This window comes from Protopterus annectens, chromosome 9.part0 (genome assembly GCF_019279795.1).
Source record: "Protopterus annectens isolate FY-2018-M chromosome 9.part0, PAN1.0, whole genome shotgun sequence".
Taxonomy (NCBI): domain Eukaryota; kingdom Metazoa; phylum Chordata; order Ceratodontiformes; family Protopteridae; genus Protopterus; species Protopterus annectens.
Window position 1 is genome coordinate 1,484,180,782 of NC_056743.1, and position 18,094 is coordinate 1,484,198,875.

Below are 18,094 nucleotides of genomic sequence, written 5' to 3' on the forward strand. Positions count from 1 at the left end.
CATAGTCAGACACACTGACGTCCCGCTCACCAGACTGAGTAAGGAGAAGGTCACAGTAAGCTGCCTGTCGGGCGCTAGAATCCGCCACATAACGCAAGCACTCAGGTCTCTCAACAGCAGGTACAAATACGACTCAGTCATTGTCCACGCTGGTGTAAACGACCTGAGACGCACCTCCTTGGACTACATGAAAAGAGACATTGAGGAGCTCTCTGATTATGTAGCCCAGGCAGGTATGACCCTGACCTTGAGCAGTATCCTACCTTCACCAAGAATGATGCCACAATACAGAGATAAGATGATCAGCTTTAACAATTGGCTTAAACTCTGGTGTCATTCAAAGGGGATCCAATGTCTGTCTGCCTGGGATGACATGCTGGACAAGCCACGCTGCTTCAAGGGACGGCTTGCACCTGTCACCCTGGGATTCCGGATATTGGCAAAGGCTCTTGCCACCCCATAGTGCCTTTTTAGGCAAGGCTCAAATTCTAAACCTACCACCCTAGAACACAAAAAAGGAAAAAAACTAAGGGTAATGCTGCTCAATGCCAGAAGTCTAAATCTCAAAATGCACGCACTCGAGGCCCTTCTCAGTATGGAGAACATCGATGTCTGTGCAGTGACAGAAACCTGGTTCAAGGCTCCTGAGAGCACCCCAGCACTATCAGGTTTTACCTCTTATCATGCGTTCCAGCCCCAAAATCCGGACAATACCAAGAAAGGAGGGGGGGTATCCATATTCATCAAGGACACCCACACCTCAAGACTGGTGGCAACGCGATGCATCGGAGACCATCCAGGTGCAATTAACCATAGGCAAGACTGCTCTGCAAATTGTAGCATGTTACAGGCCACCCTCACAAACTCAGGAACCTCACGTGGCCTTCCTGAAAACACTAGAGGGGATAAATGTATCACCAAACACCATCATACTAGGTGACTTCAATTACCCTAATATAGACTGGGAACACTACTCAAGCCCAAACACCCTAGCCCAAAAGTTCCTGGAATTCATAAACTCAAATGCCATGGAACAACTAGTCACCATCCCCACAAGAGGAGAAAACATACTTGATCTCATCATCACGAACATGGGAGCACAATGTTCAACACCGAAGTATACCCCTCACTGGTGAGATCAGATCACAAACTAATCTCGCTGGAGGTCCTCATCCCACCCCACCTGAAATAAAAAGACCACAGTAAAGAACTTCTCGAAAGCCGACTTCACACTTCTAAAGACTAGTGTGGTCTCCTTTAAGGCCCCGAGCGGTGGAAAACAGTACTCAAGCCGCTGAATCACTTACAAATGCCTTCTACCAGCACCTGCAGGACTGCATGGATAAGGCAATCCCAAGCAAAACAAAGACTCTTTGTACCAAAGGCAAGCGTCCAGTCTGGTGGACCCCAGCCATAAACAAACTCTACAACAAAAGGAGGAAGCTACTACAAGATAGAGCAAAATCCTTAAAAGGTAAGACACCCTTGATCACTATAAGTAAAAAACTAAGAGCTCTCATAAAATCATCCAAAGCAAATTTTGAGAGAAAAATAGCTAAAGACTCAAAAGACAATCATAAGGCCTTCTTTAGCTATGTTAGAAACCTGGGAGGAAACTCCCAGATATGCTCAGAACTAGTTCAAAATGATGTGAAGATTACTGATCCTACAGACATTGCCAACATACTGGCTGACAGGTTCAGTGCAAACTTCTCCCCCCCCCAAAAGGAGAGATATCTATACCAAGCGATTGCAGCCCCGCAAACATCTCCAACGCCCAAGTGAGAACTGCTCTCTCCAAAGCAAAAAACACAGCATCCATGGGACCTGATGGTGTCCCCGGCTGTGTGCTCCACGAACTCAACGAGGAATTAAACCCACAGCTAGGACAGCTGTTTAATCATAGTCTTACCTCTGGATACATTCCAGGAGTGGCGCACTGCAACTGTGGTCCCACTTCACAAAGGCGGTGCCTCCACCGACCCTGGAAATTACCGCCCATTAGCTTGGCAAGCCTTATCTGCAAAGCCATGGAGAGGATCATAATGGACCTCATAAATAAAGACATAGGGAATTTGCAGACTTTGGATCCATCCCAGTTTGGCTTTGTCAAAGGCAGATCATGCCTTCTAAACTTGGTTGACTTTTTGAAACAGTCACCAAAGCCATTGATGAGGAAAGGCAGTCCATACAGCCTACCTCGATCTGGCGAAGGCCTTGATACAATACCCCACTCGGGTATCATTGAAAAACTCATCAGCTTAAATGTTAACCCATACATCACAAGATGGGTTGCAAACTGGCTGAGTGACAGAACCCACAGGGTCAGAGTTGCTGGCGCCATGTCAGACTCAAAGCCTGTCACAAGTGGTGTACCACAGGGCTCAGTCCTGGGCCCACTCTTGTTTGGCATTTACTTTTCCAAGTACAAGCAAACACAGGAGGGTTATGGCTGACAAAGTTTGCAGATGACTGCAAACTGGCCATAGTAGAAAACACATCTGACACAGATATCCTTCAGAAGGGTCTCACAGAAACGGATAACTGGTGCCAGAGCCATGGCCTAAAGTTAAATGCCAAAAATGCATAGTCATACCCTTCGGGAAAAACAAGGTTACCCCTAGCTACCAAATAGGTGGCAATCCACTGAGCACAGAAGAAGTTATCAGGGACCTGGGGACCCAGGTTGATAGTAGTCTGTCATTCGACACCCATGTAGCTAAAGTAGTTAGGAAGACCTTCTACATTGCCCACCTTATCATGAAGGGATTCTCATCTAGATCAAGGGAGGTCATAGTCTCCCTATACTCATCACTCATCAGACCAATGATTGAGTACAATGCCCCATTCGGAATGTATCTGACCCGACACTTGCAGCAGCTGGAGAGGCCACAAAAGTTCCTCACCAAAAGGATAAAGGGTCTCAAACATCTGTCCTATGCTGCCCGACTGAAAGAACTCCAGCTCTATTCAGTCGCTTACCGCTTGCTCAGAGGTGACCTTTGCCTAACATACAAGGCCATGTCAAACCCAGATTTGATGAATATGCTTCACCTCAAAAAATCTAGATCCGTCAGAGCCACAAGGGCGGGAGACTTAAACCTCGACACGGCTATTAATAGGACGTGCTGGAGGGATAGATTCATCACCCAAAGACTCCCTATGCTGTGGAATAAAATCCCGGTATATGTGAGGCAGAGCACCTCGCTGGCCTTGTTCAAGAGAAATCTTGACCAATGGATGGGAGATCGCAGATATACCCCAGGGATTACCTCAGTGTCACTGCTCGACAGAGGCACAGCAAAATAATGGGTATAGTTCCCCATACTAAAGTAAGCCACAAAACTATGGGCTAGGCTTGTAAATGCCCTTGGGCAGATAGCCTAGTATGAACCTATGAACCTATGAACCTATTTAAATTTAGGGTATTAGCAACAGTTAATAATAGTATAAGAAAAGGAGATATTAATAATCTCCTAGAATTAAAATAATTGGAATGGATCATCAGGCTTCAAGCTGATGCAAATCCAGGTTTAAATAATGCTGTGAACTTGAAACCTTTATTAGTTAAGAGACAGAGAGAAAAGTTATGAAGTAGCAATTAACTATAACATAAAGGTAGGGTATTTGAATTTGAAATTTTGTATTGTGTTTTTATAGGCATATATTTACAAGTAGAGATATATAAGAGTTATATTAAATATCATAAAGCACGTTTATATTTATATAAATTTATATGTATTGTTTTTAATTATAATTAAATGAGATATCAAGCTTATAATGTAATTTTATGTTATATGATGTTGCCCTTTTAAATATTTAATTAATTGTTGATAGGATGGGCTGGGCTGAAGCATGTGTTTAATTGATTCTCCTATTTAAATGTTTTAGTATTGTTGTAGAAGTATACTGATGAAGGGTGTAGACCCGGAAGCTTTATTGAATAAACTTTTTATGGTGTAATTTCATATTTGGTTTGGTTTGACTATTGGTACTAACACCACTGCTTTTTAAGAATTGCACAATACTCACCAGACATTCTTACAGCAACAGAAACTTGGCTAAAACCCCATATAAGAGACCCAGACATACTCCCACAAGGTTATAGTGTACACAGGTTAGACAGGATCAGGAAGAAGGGTGACGGGGCTGCAATCTTCTACAAAGTTAACCTAAGCATAGACTATGTACCCATCAGATACCCTTATGATAACTTTGAAGTTCTAGTAACACGGCTCAGAATCAACTCAAAGAAAAATATTACCATAATAGCCACTTACATACTTCCCAAGAATACTTCCACTGCCATTGAGGAACACATAGCCTGGACAGCCTCCACCTACACCAATGAAACCATTTTTACAGCAGACTTCAACTTAGACTGGAACACTTGCACTGGTGATAACCCTTCTACCTTCATAAATCTAAATAGTTTCTCCCAAACACTCCAGTTTCCCATATGAATAGATACACACAGCAAAAGGCAACCTGGTCCCTTATCAACAGTACCACCCACAACTATCTCTCTGGATGCCTTCCAAATAATTTAAGTGACCATAGACCTACCTACTTAATCCGTTATCTGCTCAACTCACCCAGAACCATAGTTTACAAAGTTGTACGAAATACCAAAAACTTCTCCAATGAAGCATTCATACACATGCTCAAATAAATGCAATTGGACACTACTCCATCTCCAACTTGAACAGGCCATAACATACTTCAATGACATATTTCTAGCTATTCTAAATAGCTTAACACCAACTCATACATGCATTAAAAATAAGAGGCTGCCCTGGATAACAAAAGGCACCATTAAACTTCAAAAACTAAGGGACAAAACCTGGTATCAATACCAAAAAACAAAAGAAAATTAAAACTCTGCTAGCACACCAGCAGCTCCGCAATAAAAAAAAACTCAAACTAGACAAAAAAAAAATATTACGCAAATAAGCAAAACAAATATGAAAACAATCCCAAAAAGTTCTGGCAAGCAATTAACTCCCTCCTCCACCCAGGTAAAGCTACAACTCCAGAACCAACAACCAAAGCGTGAGTACTCCCTCACAAATTAACACCTACTTTATAAAAAAACATCCTCTCCTTAGTTACAGGGAACAGTTCACCCCTCTCTCTCTTCCATCTAATGTGGACACTAGCAACAACATTTTGACCTCAAACCTGTCCCAACTAACACCATAAGAACAATGCTGAAAAAAATTAAACCTTCTTCCTTAGCAGCTGACCAACGCCCCAATGAGTACCTCAAACTGTCAGCTGATGCCATAGCTCTACCTATCTCCATTCTGGTAAATAGATCTATAGCAGAACAATATGTCCCAAAATTATGGAAAATTTCCTACATCACCCTTCTGCATAAAGGAGGAACATCAACAGAATTAAACAATTACATACCCATAGCCATCCTTTCCCCATGTCAAAATTCTGGAAAAATGTATCCACACTCAATTGCTACAATACCAGTTATCTCACAACCTTCTCTCTCCCTCCCAACATGGTTTCAGACCAAAACATAGCACCACCACAGTCCTAATTACTCTAGCACCATCAACCAGCTGAGAAATTTAAACCAGCAAGTAGCATCAATCATCTTGGACAAGTCAAAAGCATTTGACACCATCTCCCATCAGAAACTCCTTAGTATTCTTGCCTCACTAAACCTATCAAAGATTTCCCTCTCCGGATTCCTAAGCTAGCTTTCTGACAAACAAGCAGTATGATGGAAATCTGAACTCTCACCACTTCTGCCTGTCTCGGTTGGAGTCCAAGGGTCCATATTAGGACACCTTCCTTTCACCATCTTCTCTAATGATCTAGCCTCATCCACAACACATGCTAAAGTAGTTCAGTATGCAAATGATTCAACTTAAATCTGCTCAGCAGATACCTTAGCAGATCTCCAAATAGTAGCCCAACAAGCTTTTAATAATATAGAAACATATCTAACTAAATCACAACTAATCTTCAACCCCAAAAAGACACAGTTAATGCAATTTACCAGTAGCAAACAATCACCGACCACCCCTCATTTCACTACTCTCTCAGCACAGTCATCCAACCAGTTGGGCATACAAAACTCCTTGGAGTGACAATGAACTAACTTAGACTTGACCAACAGATAGCCACCACAATTAAGAAAGTTCACATCAAACTTGTGTCACTGTACAGAAGCAAGTCATTCCTCACTGACAATACCAGAGACTAGCCATAATCCAGAACCTTCCTCCTCTCTACACACCTATATGCTTTCTCTCTCTTTACCAACTTAAAAAATCAGACTTAACCAAATTGGAAACTTGCTACAGCAAAATAGCCCGTTTTGGAGCCAACCTTCCCCATCAAGCCCACCACTGTATTGCTCTACATAAATTAAATTGGCTTGAGCTACCTAACTTTCTTTCTCTCTACCAACTTAAATTCACACACAGTATCATCTTCCATCCTGACAGTTGCACATCCCTCAAGGAACTTGTTGCTCCCTACTCATGCCTACGAAATCTAAGATCTGCAGACAAAAATTATCTCACAGTAAACAAAACTAAAGTACAGTTTTGTACCTACCATAAATGTAGATGTCCGATAGGAATGCATCTGCAGTCCTTACAAATGGGTTGTCCTGTCGTCAGGCAGCCCTTTGGTCGGCCGGATTCCAAAGTCTGGGTCTGGCCTCGGCTGGTGTCGCACTTCACCCGATGTCATAGCTGCAGTTATTCGGGTATAAAGGCATCAGCCGACGCCATTTTCCTCAGTGTTTCTTGCCCCAGATGCCAGGTGCCCTCTTGGAAGGCTAAATTTGGATAAATGCCAATGATTCCAAATAGTAGAGAGCAAACACAAAAAATAAGCATGTATGTACATATATACAAACAAATACACCATAATAGATTCCCCCAGCTAGCTATAAGATGGGCAAATACCCTAGGAGCACCACAGAGGGAAGGCGGTGGGTAATCCTGACTGCAGATGCATTCCTATCGGACATCTACATTTATGGTAGGTACAAAACTGTACTATGTCCTTCAAGGATGCATCTGCAGTCCTTACAAATGGGTAGAATACCATAGCCAAACTGGGGAGGTGGAAAAATAAAGTTATGGTGTAGTTAGGATCCCTTGCAAAACAGCAGTGGCAAAACCTGCTCGGGATCTAGAGTATAAAGGTAAATTATAATGCTTGGCAAATGTATGCACGGAGCTCCAAGTGGCAGCCTCTAAAATGTCCTTGGTAGCCACTCCTCGTAAGAAGGCTGTGGTAGTGGCTGTAGCCCTTGTAGAGTGAGGCCTGATGTTCTCTGGAGTTTTCTTTCCATGGTAGGAGTAACAAAATCTAATGCAATTTCCTATCCACTTGGAGATTGTCTGTTTTGAAATTGCTTTTCCTTCCCTTCCTGTTGCATATGCTACCAGTAGCTGGTCAGTTTTTCTATTGCCCTTGGTCCTGTCCAGGTAGCGTAATTGTCTATGTACATCCAAGGTATGCAGCAGTCTTTCTCCCCTGTTCTGTGGGTTGGGGAAGAATGTAGGTAGGTGGATAGCCTGATTCAAAGAAACTCTGGAGACCACCTTAGGCATAAAGGAAGGATTTGTTCTCATGGACACTCTGTCTTGATGGAAGATCAGGAAGGGTTGTACTGCCATTAATGCCTGAAGTTCAGATACCCTTCTTGCTGAAGTGATTGCCAGCAGGAAGGCAGTCTTCCATGATAAGTATTGTAGTTCTGCTGTTGCTGCTGGTTCGAAAGGAGGAAGTGTCAATTTTTCTCGCACAAAGTTCAAGTCCCATGCTGGTAATGGTGGCTTCCTAGGAGGCTTTACATTTTTAATTCCTCTCAGAAACTGTCTGAGCAGAGGATGCGAGAAGACAGGAGGATCGAAGTCGTATTTTGCTGAAATAGCTGATGCATGAATCTTGATGGAGGAATAGGACAGGCCTGTGTGGAAGAGCTCTGCCAAGTATTCCAGGATGTTGGCTATGTTTACCAGTGACACATCTTCTCCTTTTGCAGTACTCCAAATGAGAAATCTTTTCCATTTTGCTGAATAATTTTTTCTTGTTGAGGGTCTGCGAGCCTCAAAGATTATGTCTTTAACCCTTTGGGATAAATTAGGGTTAATTGGTCTTATGCAATGTTCCAGGCAGTCAGCTGCAGAGTTTTCAGGTTTGGATGCAGATTATTGTAGTTGTTCTGTGTTAACAGCAAGGGAACCAGGGGCAGTGGCCATATTTGTTCCCGAGACATGCTCCTCAGTAATGGGTACCAATGTTGCCTTGGTCAGTCTGGAGCTATCAGAATGATCCTTGGACGGTCCTCTTTGATCTTCAATAGCACCTTGTGCATCAAAGGAAGCGGTGGGAATGCATATGCTGTCAGGTTTTTCCATCTGAAGGATAGGGAGTCCACCTTCCAAGCAAGTGGGTGGTACGTCCTTGTGCAGAATTTCTTTAGCTGGTGATTGAGTGGGGATGCAAATAAATCTATTTCTGGAAGCCCCCATTTTCTTGTAATGGTTTTGAAGATATCCGGATGCAGCATACATTCGTGGGCATCCGTGGTAGTCCTGCTTAATATGTCTGCTAGAATGTTTTCTTTTCCTGGTACAAAAATTGCTTTTAACTGAATGTTGTAGCTCAGGGCCACATTCCAGAGGTCCAGTGCCATCCGGCAAAGAGGATACGAATGTGTGCCTCCCTGCTTGTTGATGTACCACATAACTGTGGTGTTGTCTGTCCTTATCATCAATAGACCTTGTTGGAGAAATGGTCTGAATGCCTGAATTGCGAGTTTTACTGCCAGCATTTCCTTTAGATTTATGTGTAGGTGCAGCTGGTCTTGAGTCCATAAGCCTTGTATGCACTTGTCCAGCATGTGTGCCCCCCAACCGAGGTCTGAGGCGTCCGTCGTGATGGTTTGGCTTGGTTGAGTATTGTGGAAGGGCAATCCTGTGTTTGACTGACAAGCCTGAGCCCACCATAGGAATTCTTGCTTCAGGCATGAAATAATTGGAATTTGGGTTTCTAAGCTGTGCTTGTGTTGAGACCATAAATTCCTTAGGTACCACTGTAGTTTTCTCATATGCAGTCTGGCATGAGGAACCAATATTATGCAGGATGCCATGAAGCCCAAGGCTTGCAGTACTTTACTTGCTGTCAGATGGTTCTGCTTTGTTAATGCCAAGAAATAGAGAGGTAGCTGCTCCTGTTTTTCTACTGTTAGGAATGCCATTTGCTTTGATGTGTCCAACTCTGCACCCAAAAAGGTTATTCTCTGGGATGGTATCAGTTTTGACTTTTTTAAATTGACTGTGTATCCCAGGGCTTGTAGCAAGTAAATGACCCTTTGTAAGTCTTCTGCTAGCTTGCTTTTGTTGTCCGCTTGTATTAGGCAGTCGTCCAGGTAAGGGTAGATTTGGATCCCCTGAAGCCTGCAATGAGCGATTACTGATGCCAGGCATTTCGTGAACACTCTGGGCGCAGTAGATAAGCCAAAGGGCAATGCTGAGAATTGATAATGCTCTGATCCTGCAAGAAATCTGAGGTATCTTCTGCAATTTGGTCGTATGGGGACGTGCAGGTATGCCTCCTTGAGATCTAGAGTTACCAGCCAAGACTCCTTGCCCAGCATGGGAAGAAGCTGCTGTAGGGTCAGCATTTTGAATTTTGGAACAATAAGGAATGTGTTTAAAGCGGACAGATCGAGAATAGGTCTCCATTTGCCTTCTTTCCTTGGTATTAGGAAGAGTCTGGAGTAAAAGCCCTTTCCTTGCTCCATATGTGGTACCTTTTCCACAGCTCTCATCTTTAATAATTGATTTACTTGTTGCAGAGCTTCTGCCTTTTGATTTGGAGGTAGGTTTGGCATTCCTCTCTTTCCTGGTAGAGTATGGAAATGAAACCTGTAACCTCGGTCTATTGTCTGCAAAATCCACTTGTCCCTTGTGATGTAATGCCAGTTCTTTGTAAATAAAGCTAGCTTCCCGCCTAAGGGTGCTTCTAGTTGTTCCCTGGTAGGCGGTGCCAGAGCCACGTCACTGTGATTGTCCTGTAGTAGTGGTGGTGGCTGTGTCTGTGCCTCGCTGGTTGTTACCCTGCCACTGGCGTCCCCTGTAGGCACCTCTGGATTGGTTTCTGCCTCTTGAACGCCTATTCCTGCCTCTCTGTGATTTGGAGGAGTCTGGAAAGGACCAATTCTTGGAGGGCCAATTCCTGCTAAACCTTGGAGGTTGGACCTGTAAGAAATCTTTCACTGTTTGGACAGATTTTGCCTTCTCTTCCATCTTCTTCAGCACCTGTTGTGCAGGAGAGCCAAACAAATTGACCTTGTCCATGGGAGCATCTAATAGTTTTGATTTGACATGGTCCGGTAAGGCCTGCTCTTTTAACCATGCATGCCTTCTGATAACTGTGCCAGTCATGGCTGATCTAAAGGAAGCCTCCAGTGCATCATAGCCGCATTTTAAAGAATGGTTACTAACTTGCTGAATGTTATGTACCATTTCCTGAACATATTTCTTGTCTAAAGGTTCATCAGAGGACAGTTTTTTGGTTAACTGGTCTAACATAAATTCTTGATACTGGATCATATGAAATTGACAGTTCAAGGCCCTAGCTGACAGAGTAGTAGAAGTGTAAACTTTTTTACCCCATCTCTCTAAGGACCTGGATTCCCTTTCAGAGGGGAGGGGATTTTTGGTAGAGGTAGATGCTACAGCCTTAGGCCCCTGGGGGATAGTCTCGGGATCTGCAAAAGGAGCCTTGTATAAATGGTGATGTGTGTCCGGGACCCTGTAGAACCTATCGGACTTAGCAGGGGCCGGGGGATGGACTCTTCAGCATCGGAGTCTTCATAAGGAGAAAAAGGAGCCTCTGGAGGGTCTGTATTATCTGAATCATCAGAGGAATCATCTGTGGAAACTGGCTCAGGGGGCTCTGCTCTGGGCCTCTTCTCTGGAGGTGGGTGAGAGGCCCTGTCTGGGAGAGGTTGGGATCCCCGGATTAATGAAATGAGATCCTCTGCTAAACTAAGCATTTGGGAACTGGAGCTAGGCCTGTGAGAGGGGGTCTTAACAGGCACAGATTTAGTAGTTTTAGCTGCTTTAGCCCTGGCAAAGGCCTTAATAGACATGGCTGCAGGAGGCCTAGCAGCTCCATGTGCAGGGGTCGAAATATCCAAGGGAATAGTGTCAGATAATTCCTGAGAAACTACAACTGCAGGTTGGATTTCAGAAGCCGATTCCACCAGGTTGGAAGAGGCCTCGGTAGAAGGTAAGCTTTCGGCTGAAGGAAGAACCGCTTGCTCGGTTTCAGCCGAAACCGAGACACTCGCGGTTGTCTTAACCGCGGTTTCGGCTGAAACCTGCAGACCGCGAGTGTCGGTCCTTTTCCTTGCGTTTTTTGGATATCTGTGAAGTCGGAGGATCCGACGGCATAATATAAGCAAAATCAGAGCCGAAAAACTGCTCAGCAAATTCCGACCGACGTCTAAGCGTCCGTCGGTTAAAAGAAGCACAGGCTAGACAAGCTGCTACATCGTGGTCTGGGCCTAAACAAGGTAAGCAGTAAGAGTGGAAATCTTTATGAGGTATTTGTTTCCCACAAGTTAAACAGTTATTCACTTTTTCTGACATCGGCTGAGGCAAGAAAGAGTCCCCAACGGGGTACTTAGCTTTTTAGAAGTCTTCAGTAGTAGTAGAAGTATTCGATAGTAGCAATCTCTGGTTCTGACCGACCGGCACTTGCGAACAGCTTCTGCTTCGGGCGCCACGCGGCAAGAAAGACTGGGGAAAATGGCGTCGGCTGATGCCTTTATACCCGAATAACTGCAGCTATGACATCGGGTGAAGTGCGACACCAGCCGAGGCCAGACCCAGACTTTGGAATCCGGCCGACCTAAGGGCTGCCTGACGACAGGACAACCCATTTGTAAAGACTGCAGATGCATCCTTGAAGGACATCAACACTTATGTGGAAGCCCTATTTTCAAATCATAAAACCAAGTTATGGAACTCTTTACCCCACACCCTCCAAAACACACCTGAATCTACCATTTGAACATCTATCACAGAACTGGCATTGCTCCTGTGCCAAACCTTATCTCATTTTCCCCCTCTCCTCAGTGTTCATTACTACTCAAAAATAAATATATATCAAGGAAATGTAATTTGGTCATAACTATTATTTAATATGTGCACACTACTATTTTTTCTCACAGTGAAATTCACTGAAATGCTCGTGTTTTTCTTTTTGAACCTGTATCTACTAGAAAACTGTATAGAATACTACTTTATATAGACTAACTAGAAGATATGTATTCTGCATCTTACTGTATGTATACTGTTGTAATATCTAATTATTGTATATTGTTTGTATTTCTGTGGAACTTTTCTCCCCGGGCCTCCACTGAAAATCGGCTTCTGGCCCAGTCGGACTTTCCCGGCAAACAAATGTAAATAAATAAAGTGGATGTGCCCTTGCAGTATTTCTTGGCTGGCAGCCTAGATTAGCTAGCATGTCATCCAGGTAGGGAAATATCTGTATTCCCTTTGTCCTGCAGTAAGCCACTACAGGTGCCAAGCATTTGGTAAAGACTCTGGGTGCGGTGGAAAGTCCAAAGTGCAAGGCAGAGAGCTGCAAGTGAGAAGAGTCCACCAAGAATTTTAAATATTTCCTGTGGGAGGGCCTGATTGGGATGTGGAGGTAAGCATCTTTTATGTCTAATGTAGCCAGGAATCCCTGTGGGATAATCAGAGGGAAAAGCATTGGCAAAGTTAGCATTTTGAAGGTAGGTACTTTTAGGAAGAGATTGAAGTAGAAGAAGTCTAGTATGGGTGTCCATGGTCCATCCTTCCTGGGGACCAGGAAGAGCCTTGAATAGAAACCTCTTCCTTCTGCAGAGAAGGGGACTGACTCTATAGTGCCCTGGTCTAACAGTATCTGCAGCACTGGTTGTAAGAAGTGCAACTACTGCACAGGAGGTCAAGGAATGCCCCTCCATGTGGGAGGGGAAAGAGCTAGGATATGAAGTAACCATTTTGTAGGATGAAAAGGACCCACTTGTCTGAGGTGAGACGAGCCCAAAGAGGGTGATAATGAGAGAGGCGGGTGAACAGAGGTGCTACCTGCTCTGTCTTGAAAGGGAGTCCTCTGGCTGGAGGTAGGGGTTTGCTCTAGGCAGAGGAGGTTGTTTTCTGGTGGATGTATGAGACCCTGAAGGAGGAGCGGGTCGGGAGTGCTTCATAATAAACTGTTTTGGAAGGGTAGTTTCTGTGAAACTTAGGGATTTGTAAGACCAATAAATGCTTAAGGTCCTGCATTACTTTTCCTTTCTTATGCAGAGATTTAAAGAGGTCTGCAACCTTAGAGCCGAAAAGTGCAGCATTGTCCAGGGGAGCATTAGTGAGTTTAGCTCTGAAGTAATCTGGCAGGGGTTGTAGATGAAGGCAAGAGTATCTGCGTAAGGCAGATGCTGATGCTGCTGACCTGGCAGAGGATTCAGCGGCAGCATAGCTACACATTTGCAGTGTCTGGTGACCTGGGATGAGAGAGCCAGGAGGGAGGACAGTGATGCTTTAGTAGGGGTGTCAAGAATATCTGTCAAATGTTTGAGGCAAGGTGTACTTGGCCATGTGAGTCTGATAGTTTGTGGCTCTGAAAGCCAAGGTAGCAGAAGTATAAATCTTTTTGCCTACTCTTTCCACTGTCTTGTTGTCTTTGTCAGCTGGGATAATGGTGGTAGTAGGCAAGAGTTTAGTGGCTTTGTCAGTGGCAACAGGTACAGTGGCTAGGTCAGCCGGTGGGCACTTTATCAGATGTTTAGCAGTATCAGGTACTTTGTAAAGCCTGTCAGGTCTACGTTGGGCAGAAGGCTGTGAGTCAGGGTGCAGAATAAAAGGCATCTAGAAAGGCAGGCAGGATGGGAGGAACAGCAGATGAGCTAAGGGTTACAATTTGAATGAGGTCGTAGTACCTCTTTTGTACCTCAATCATTTCTGAGGAATCCCATTTACAGTGTTCCTTCATCCTCCTAATTGTCTCACTGAAGGTAAGATTTTCAACTGCAGAGTCAGGGGGTCCAGTGACTCTTCCTCGGGGGATCCGTACCCCCAAGGGTGGAGAGAGTTGGGAGTTGTAGGAAAGCGATTCCTCAGAGGAATCTGAAAGGACCTCCTCTTCCCTAGGTGTTGGATCTGTAGGCAGAGGCCTAGGGCTCAGGAGAGGTGGAGGCAGTAATAGCTGGTGTAGGCCTCAGTGCCATGAATGCATTGAAGAGACTGTGGCTGAAAGCCTGCCAATCAGGCATGGCTTATGTAGATGGGGAGATATGTTTTCTCTTTTCCCTACTTTTAAGAGGGCCAGTGGACGTCTGTCTGGACACCGGCAACTGCAAGGGATTGGAAGGCTCGGACTCCCCAGAAAACGCTGGTTCCCCTCCCCCCTGGTGATGGCTAGTGGTGCCGGAATAGCCTCTGCAGATATGCTCTCACCTGTGGATGAAGCAGCATTCTTAGAGGTACCCACAACTTTCGAAGTGGCAGATCTGGAACCCGACCCTGTAACCAGGCCTATGTCGGCCACAGGTTGGGAATCCACCGGAAGAGGCTCAGCAGTAGTCGAAGACCGTAAGGTCCTAACCTTCCTTTTTTGCGGGTCTATGGGGACGTCAGAAGAGCTGTCCATCCTAAGCGTAAGTAGTTTCAGACGGTTCTTGAGGTATAGGTTTAACGCATGCAAGCGACTACGCAAAGTTTTCGGTATGAACGCCTGGCAGACAGGACAGGCCTCATGGTCATGAGATTTTCTCAACCAGAAAAGGCACTTGTCATGGGCGTCCTTATGAGGGATCCGGCATCCGCACTGACACTTACCCTTTCTAGATGACATTAACAAGCAATATTAAGAAATTAGAAGGACTGAAAAGATCCCCAACGGGGTATTTATCTGAACAAACGAATGCGACATCAGCGGTACGACTGGTGGCTGAAAAGTTCTGAGGGCTGGTGCATGCTGTCACCTTTATGACCCACGAACTCTCGTCCACGTCTGACGCAGCACAGAGGGACTGAAAGCTTTTGGATACTGGCCGTACATACGCGAGACTGAAGGGAAACCCATATGCAAAATACTGCAACATGGGAATAGAAGGACATCACCCATTACCAACAGTTCAAAAGATAGATGCTACAAAACCTGATATAGTGGTCCAAGAAAAGAAGACAAAAATAGCATTAATCATTGAAATTGCCACACCCAGTGACTACAGTGTCTTGCGTACAGAGACACAAAGTCATAAAATATCAGGATCTGCAGGCAGAACAGAGAGCGATGTGGAAGAAAGATACCCAGACAGTTCCAATAGTAGCTGGAGCAGCAGGTCTTATAAAAAAAGAAACTACTATCGTATTTAGATACTACCAATCCATGTAACCTGGTACGAATTGCAGGAGTCATTACTGGGCACATTGCGATTGCTGCGAAGAGAACTTTTGGCTGACATCAAAGACTGAAACAATACTAATTTTATGAACTTTACTCTTACTTCAACTTAGGAATGGGGTCCATTCCTGTCATAGTATTAGAAACCCAAAAGATTTGGGGATATTAAAAAAATAAGGGTTATGGTATTGAAGTGGCTGAAAAACATTGGGAACATGAGCCACAAAGCTTCATAGAAAAAGGATGAAGTCTACATCACATGGGATCATCCATTACCAACAGTTCAAAAGATAGTGTGGTCCAAGAAAAGAAAACAAAAGTAGCACTGATCATTGAAATTGCCACACCCAGTGACTATAGTGTCCTGCATACAGAGAGACACAAAGTTAAAATGTCAGGATTTGCAAGCAGAAATGAGAGCAATGTGGAAGAAAGATAGCCAGAAAGTTCCAATAGTAGTAGGAGCAACGGGTCTTATAAAAAAAGAGAGTCTACAATCATATTTAGATATGCTACCAATACATTTAACACTGTACGAATTACAAGAGGAGGAGTCATTACTGGGCACATTCCGGGTGCTACGAAGAGCACTTTTGGCTGACATCAAAGAGTGAAACAATAACAATTTCATGAACTTTAATCACACTTTGACTTAGGAATGGGGTCCATTCCAGTCATGGTATTAGAAACCTAAAAGATTTGGAGAAATTAAAAATCAAGGGTAAACCAATGCAATACACAACTCAATTGACTAAACCAGGAACACACAGTGTCCAGAAAAAACATGTAAAGTCTTTAAGTCCCTACAGACACTTAAGAATCAGGACTGAACCTTAGGTCACGCAGCTGTGAAGCAGATAATAACTCGTGAGCCACTGTGCAGTAAGATACTTAGGCTGAGACTCAGAATTTTGTGGGAAATTGCTACAGTAACTCAAAAGACTTACCAAACTAATAAAAGCTGCAAATCATCACCGTACTTTAAGCTGGTAAACACTTGCCTGTATCCCGATTTCTAACCACTGGGCTCTTCCCATAACCACAAGGAAACAGTCACCAAGAGGTAATATAAGAACTAGATGCTTTGTGGCCATTCCAGCATTACATGTACAATACACACTTGTCCCTAACCTGCCCTCTTGTAGAAATGGAAGTTACTTGATGGCTGACATACTTCAGATTTGACTTTCACAGGATTAAGTGGTGGTGAAATACTTCAGTGCAAATAGTGCATCATAATGTTTCACACTACAAATGTCTGCATATACTTACGATCTGATGATGACAAAAGGGTAATGCTAAATTGTATCAACATGCCTGGTCCAGTACAACCCCTGCTATGCTCTGTACTAAACATTTTTCCCCAGAGACAACTTCACTGCAGTACATGAAATATGCTGGGAATGCTCCAAAACTGTGAAAATGCCAAGCCTGTTATGCACATTTCTTTACTAAACAGGTACATAAGTTTTGTACTGCAAGGCTATGCTCTAGCTTCACACAAGAGCACATACAGCTGCCACGGCATACCAGCAGCAAGAAGCTAAAACAGGATTTGCAAGCTGTAAAGTGCTTTTCACTGCCTCACCCCCAAACATTAAATACATAAAAGACTGGAGAGTTTAGCAGTTTTTAAAGCCATTAGTCTCTCAGAGATGCACATAGCTTCTGCCTGTTACGTAGCAGTGCTAAGTACTTTATAAATTAAAAAAAAAGTAGGATACACTTTTTTCCCTGTAATTAGTAGTATGAGCAGCTGACGCTCCAGGTACTACAAAGAAGTATAACAATTTCCTTGACATGGATGTCAAGATTCACCTTTTGAGCTTTGCTCTGCTCGAGGTGAAATTCTTAACATCAGTCTCTCAAACGCATCACAACTTTGGTATGATTGGACACCCTATCACAACACTATACATTATTTAATAACGAATGACTAACAAGTCTCACTTGGTAAACTCTAAATCAAGAGACCATTCCCAGCGACTTCATACCACTAAATTATTTCTTGGATTGTTGGACTGGATATTGACAGATGATTTTGACACTAGTATAAGCTTGATTTCTGCTATCACCCCCCCACACACACACGCACATAAAGCATTTAAACAGGAAATTATCCCCCTACTAAAACCATATTAACTAAGAAAATCACCACATTTTCTAATTTAAAGGCAAACTATACCCTCCAATGTAGTTCAACTTATTCCAGAATTATTTTCTTCTCCCAGGCTGCAATATCTAGATGTTATTCAGTGCACAGAAACATTAACACTTGAGAATTTTTTTCAATTTCCACTTGAGTTCCTGACACAGACTACAAAGACACCAACACAGCCTAGCTTATCTTGTACCTAAGTGCAGTTCCCTGATATGGCACGTCTCAACTCTAAGTTGAGGAACAAAAAAGAAAAGGTCTTCTCTGCAAAATGGAGAAAAAAAAGGCAGCCTTATGCTTGAAAATTAAACTGTAGTAACCTGCCAGCTACAAATGTAACAACCGACTTGTTACAGTTAGAATACCACACTTGAAGCACTTCAGTGCTTCATACACAGTACTGACATTTATTTCTAAACGTCAGCACTGCAATCCTGTGACTGCATCCCTAATACCTTGCGCCTGGGGCATTCTACACCCCATTTA

At 43.7% G+C, this 18,094-nt stretch overlaps 1 protein-coding gene across 1 annotated transcript in view; it reads right to left on the bottom strand.

Moving 5' to 3' along the window:
* The window catches only part of LOC122810711 (bromodomain-containing protein 4-like), a 1,011,045-nt gene that overhangs the window by 23,547 nt on the left and 969,404 nt on the right, over positions 1 to 18,094 (bottom strand). The gene's annotated exons all lie outside the window — the stretch shown is intronic.